This window comes from Prionailurus bengalensis, chromosome B1 (genome assembly GCF_016509475.1).
Source record: "Prionailurus bengalensis isolate Pbe53 chromosome B1, Fcat_Pben_1.1_paternal_pri, whole genome shotgun sequence".
In the NCBI taxonomy this organism is placed as follows: domain Eukaryota; kingdom Metazoa; phylum Chordata; class Mammalia; order Carnivora; family Felidae; genus Prionailurus; species Prionailurus bengalensis.
This window is the reverse complement of record NC_057344.1, coordinates 52,947,526-52,953,525: the sequence shown is the minus strand read 5'-3', so window position 1 is coordinate 52,953,525 and position 6,000 is coordinate 52,947,526.

Below are 6,000 nucleotides of genomic sequence, written 5' to 3'. Positions count from 1 at the left end.
CGCCAGGCTCCTCCCCCAGGGGGGCAGGGCTCCGGTGTTCGGCCGGGGCGTGCGGTGGAGCGGGACTCCGCCCCCGAGGGGGGGTTGGAGAGCGCAGGGGGCGGGGCCCTGCTCTGGCTGGGGAGGGCGCGAGGCTCCTCCCCTGAGGGGGTGGCCGCGTGTTGGGCGTAAAGGGCGGGAGAAAGGGAGAGAGGGGCACAGAAAGGCAGAGATCGAGCACCTGGTGGAGACCGGCAAACCGCGTTTGGGAACGTTTATTGTCTAATGGAGACAGGCAACTATAGTGAAAAGTTAAATTCCTGAATAGGAGAACTTTGGGTGGTTCGGGCAAAACCTTTTTTGAGTTGATTTCGCACGGCGTCCAAGCTTAGGTCATTTTGGAAAGGAAACAAGTTTCAAAAAAGTCTCATGAAATTTTTAAAGGGTGGGATCTTTCACTTTATATTATTTGATTATTATTTAATTTTTGCCCTAAGCAAATTTTGCTTTAAAATTAATATTTAAATTTTTATTTCAGAGAGTAATAAAGATAAAACGGTAGATTATTTAAAAATGAATGTGCCTTTGTTAGTTCTCCAAAGAGGATGGGGAGCCAGCACTTTCCAAGAAGACAGCAGGGAAGTTTGGGGAAGAGCCAGAGCAGGTGTTCTGGAAACTATCCAGGATAGCAGGCACCATAGACCCTGGCCGAGAGGATCCTGAGGACTTGGCCAGCACAGGAGACAGGGCCAGTCCCTTACCAGATGGTGTCTTTCTGACTGAGAGGGAACGGAACAGGTGGCCTTCTACTAAAGGGGATGGGGCAGGAAGTGAGGAGAGGAGAGCTAGGGAGGCTTGGGATACTGAAGTTCCTCAGCATGGAGGGACCCTGGAGACGGGATGAGGTTTACAGGTGCTGAATTTCCAGGTTGGAAACTGGGATCCCCTGAGAACCTTCTAGTCTCCTTCTTTGTATATCTGGCCTCTTCTGGAGAACAGCCTCACCATCAGGATGCCCCCTGCTGTAGGATCTGGACAAACAGTAGCTTCTGGAGCCCCTAAATCCCCATTCTCTAGACTCTGGCTGAGTTAGGAAGGAAGACAGAACGCAATCATTGCCTCAGCTCTTGGAATGAATGGTGCCTAAGAAGGCTCTGCTGAGGCCAAAGGGCTATAGAGTTAAGAAACCAGGAGCACCTGGCTGACTCAGTCAGTTGAGCTTTGTATCAGGTCATGATTTCACGGTTCATGAGTTCAAGCCCCACATCGGGCTTACTGCTCTCAGTGCAGAGCCTGCTTTGGATCCTCTGTCCATCCCCCACTTGCACTCTCTCGAAAGTAAATAAACATTAAAAAAAAAAAAGAAACCAAATGTTTCACAGCTTGACTATCATTTATAATAGCTATTTGTTGAGCGGATACTATATGTGAGATACTGTTGTAAGCTCTTTACATTATATTGCCTTGTTATTAGCTACGGGAAGATAAGCAAGTCACAATAGATCTTTGAATCTTTATAATTTAAGTGAGATATATATGGCTTTATTATGGACAGGGTTTCTCAAACTTTAATATGCCTATGAATCACCTGAGAATCTTGTTTACAAGAAGATTCTGACTCTGGTTTCTAGCAGGGCCCAAGACTGCCTTTCCAGCAGCTCCCTCCTGCTGGTCCAGGGACCACACTTGGGGTACCAAGGACTTAGAACATAGTGGTTGGCAGTTGGTAGGCACTCAATAATAAATATTCTTTGAATGATTAAATGAGATATTAGATGCAAAACACTCATGAACTGTAAAGCGCTGTGCAAGGGTATGTAACCATCATTCCAAGAGAGTAAGGCTGGGGAAGGACAAACTCCTAGAAGTGCAGCTCTGTAGAATAGCAGCAAAGAACACTATTTCTGTAACTGACTACCTGGGTCCAGGTCTCACCACTCAGTGGGCAGAGCTTGGGCGAGTAATTTACCTTTCTGTGCCTCAGTTTCTTCATCTATGGAATGAAATGAAATGCCTACCTCCCTGGGATACTGTGGGATTTATTGAGACGATTTCCCTACATCTCTGAGCACTGGGCCCGGCTCCATATGTTTAGTTATTATTATTTGTCTCCTGTATTGGGGGCAACCCCAAAGCTCACAGGAGCCTGGGCCTCAGCACCTAGCTTTCTAAGGGCCATCGAGCCAATTCCTCCCTCTTCCTTTGTGGCCCTGATTTCTCCAACAGCATTAAAGTTACAGTGCACATGAAAATCAGTTAGAATACAATCAGTTAGAATATAGAATAGAATAGTTAGAATATAGTTAGAATCAGTTAGAAAATCAGTTAGAATACAGCCACCTCAAAGATAGCAAGAAAGGACATGAAGGAGAAAAGCAGAAGGATCTGGTGAGGAATCAAACTGCCAGTGAAAGAGTATGGGATTCTGAACCACCCTGAGAAGGTTCAGAATATGCCTGGAGGCATATTCATTCTGTGACCTACAGTAAGTTACTTAAAATCCATGGGCAGTATCTTCCTGGTGTTCAAAACATGATTGTGAGGATATAGACATGTTTTATGTAGAGATATAAAGCTACTAGCGGCGTCCTACGTGCAGAAATGCTCAATAAGCAGTAGGCACTTTTTTCAGTAGAAGTTTTGGGCTGACCTCAGATTGCTTGAAAATCAGGCTTTTTTATATTCCGGTGGCCACAAGAGAGTAGGAGGATGCTGGTGCCCCCATATGGTGAGTGCATTAACTGCAAGGATGGTACTTTTATGCCAATTTCCGAGCCTTCCTTGAGGTTAGGTGCTAAGTGTGGCTCCAGGTCAGCTCCATGGCTTTGGGCAGGTTCCCTCAACAACGGCGGGAGACCAGAGGGTTTGGACCAGATGATCTCTGAGACCCCTCACGATCTGTAAATGAATCAGGCATGGTCTCTCAATCCAGGTATCTATCCTTTGTTCCTAGCGGGGTTCAGTTTTCTTTCTGTTCGACTCTCCTGGTCGAACAGTGGTTGGCAGTTGGTAGGCACTCAATAATAAATATTCTTTGAATGATTAAATGTTGAGCGGATCTTAATGTTGAGGCCTGCTATCGGAAACCTTAGCAACGTTAACTTCCCCAAATCCTTAGCAGCTTGTGTCCTGTAACCCCATCGTATTCCCACAACTCCAGACCCATACCATCCTGTAAGGTTGAACTACCCGGAATTCCTCGGCCCTGTCCTTGTGCAAACAGCTGGATTTTAGGCTGCAGGGCCTCCTGGGAGTCTAGAGCAGCACCAGGGCCCCTGGGATTGATAGATTGCTTGACTTCATAGCTAAATAGGAAGGTTTACTCTGAGCCAAAGTGTCCTACCAAGTGCCAGGACACCCTAGATGGAGCTGACCTGGCCTTGCAGCACTGGACCAAACCAGAGCCTGAGAGCAGGAGTTCTTAACCTGGGTTATATGGAGAAGTTTCCAGAGTCCGTGAAACCCCTAAAATGATGAATAGCGGGTAAAATCTCAGGGCGTGGGTACCTTTCTGGGCAAGTAGACCTGGCTTTTATTATATTTTCAGAATACTTACTTAGAATGTTCTAAATAAGTAACATTCTAAGTAAGTAATGTTCTTCTGGAAACCTCAGACCAGAATTAGCGCGTAGCATGCTTTCCTCTGCAGTGTGGCATCCATAGAAGACCCGAAAATGTCCCCCATTTCACCTGCTTTCTTTGCTGGGAGTAGCTTTCCGAGTCTATAGAACATTCCTCAATAGCTCTTCATTTGATGATAAATTCCTATCCTTTAAAGAGGTAGTTAGAAAGGACTGGTGACAAAATTTGGTCAGGTGATATAATTCTATTTGGGGCCCCACACTGAATGTGGCTAGGAAGCAATGAGCAATAAGCCTGGTTCTCTTAGGTTGACATGAGCAGATTCTGGAGAGTGTCTAAAGGGAATTCCAACATATATTTCTGCAATGGCTGCAGCATTAAAATAAGTAGTTTCCAAGGTGGGTACTTTGTGAGACAATACTTGCTGGATGTATGGCTTCTGAAACTTTTTTTTTCAAGTGCATTACTTAGAACACAAAAAAGGTATGGGTTTCCATTCGAAGAACATCAGTCTGGAGTCTCTAGACTCCAGGCCCTGAGGTTTCATCTGTACTGACAAGAGTATGTAAGACTGAGAAAGAGGTGAGCCACTTTCTTGTAGTTTCAGAGCTGTTGGTCCGAAGTCCTGGACGGTAGATCTAATTCAGTGGGTCTCTGGGGAATAATTTTTCTGTCCTTTTCTGATCATCCTCACAACACAACGGAGTACCAAACAGGAAAGGTAGCGTGCACTCCTTGTATGATACCAGACGTGGCACGGATAATTTCAGATTATGGCAGCTGTCACAACTACTTAGAACTCAGAGGAGCCTTAAAGATCTGCTGGATCCAAAACATTTTACAGATAAAGATGCTGAGGTGGAGAGCAGTTTGGTGAATTGCCCCAACTCGTGCAGCCAGACGATGGCCAGACCTGGACTATAATTTCTGAACCCTCAAATTCCTTTTTTTTTTTTTAGTTTTTTATGTTTATTTTTGAGAGAGAGAGAGCGAGCAGGAAAGAGGCAGAGAGAGAGAGGGAGACACAGAATCCGAAGTAGGCTCCAGGCTCCGAGCTGTCAGCACAGAGCCCGATGAGGGGCTCGAACCCACAAACCATGAGATCATGACGTAAGCCGAAGTCAGATGCTCCACCGACTGAGCCACCCAGGTGCCCCAAATTCCATTTTTTACTCTTTCCAGTGGACTCTCTCTCCAAGGTTGTGGGATTGAGCTCCTGCACGGACAGTGAGGAGCCTGCTTGGGATTGTCTCTCTCTCCCTCTCTCTCTGTCCTTCCCTCCACTCACGTGTGTGTGCTCTCAGAATAAATAAACTTAAAAAAAAAAACTTCCATTTTTAACTCTTTCTGGCCCTCTCCCTTTTTTGAGGAAGCAGAAGCATGAATGGAGATGGACACAGAATCCATTCCAGGAGTGTGTATATGCCAGCGGCCCCCTTCTAGAGACCCTGAAATTCACCCAATAGGAACCCACAAGTAATTTTTAAATAGTCAGAAAGTCCCAAGGTAACCATCCTCCTAATTGCTTTACCAAGACTGTAAAGCAGACTAAAAATCTGCCTTGAGTGGGAACTCAGTCACTTCAGTGTATCAACTATCTGGTACTTGGTAGCAGAGATTGGCAGTTATGTTTTTGTTCTTTTTAAAATAGAGGTGTAATTTACACATGGTTGTGTTTTTGATCTATGAAAAACGAGGAAAGGCCTAGATTATTATGTAAATAGAACAATTTCAAAACATGCGAATTAACGCAGGGGTGGGGCGGGGTAAAGGGGACTCGGCTGTGGTAAGGCTAGAAGCCACATTGAGGAAATCTGCAAGGTGAGCTACACCATGAAGCTACTGTCAAGGATGTCAGAGAGACAGGGAGAAAACAGGTGGATTCCTAAAAGTGTTTCTAACCCCCATCACTACAGCAGTGCTGGGGGGGTGCTTGGAATAATACAGCAATGAAAAGCCTTTAGGATGAAAAGCATACGAAACGGCATTGCCTATCACTTTGGCAGAGAATCCTGCTTGTACGCCTGTTTAGAATTCTCTTATGTCAGTCTTTTCTTACTACATCTATGCCCCAACTCAAACGTCTCAGGTTATCAAGAACCCTAGGAATAACAGATATTTTCGATTTTTTATTTGCGTTCTAAGGAAAAGAACAAGGGAGGAATGGCGAATCTAAGTGTTTTCACATCTCTAATTACAATCCATTTCATTTGAGCAAATCCATCTTAAAGAGGCAGCACAAGAGACAAGTCATTGTAAGAGGGGTCTACTAGAGTTATCCACTAGTACTGTTTACTACTACTGAGCTGCTTCTGAACTGCTTGCAATCAGAAATTCACTGCTTAGAAACCTCCACTGCTCAGTGATGAGAAGAGCAGGTGCATCTGTTTAAAAAAACCTCTTCTAAACCCAGGGTGGAGGAAGTCACATCTTTGTTTC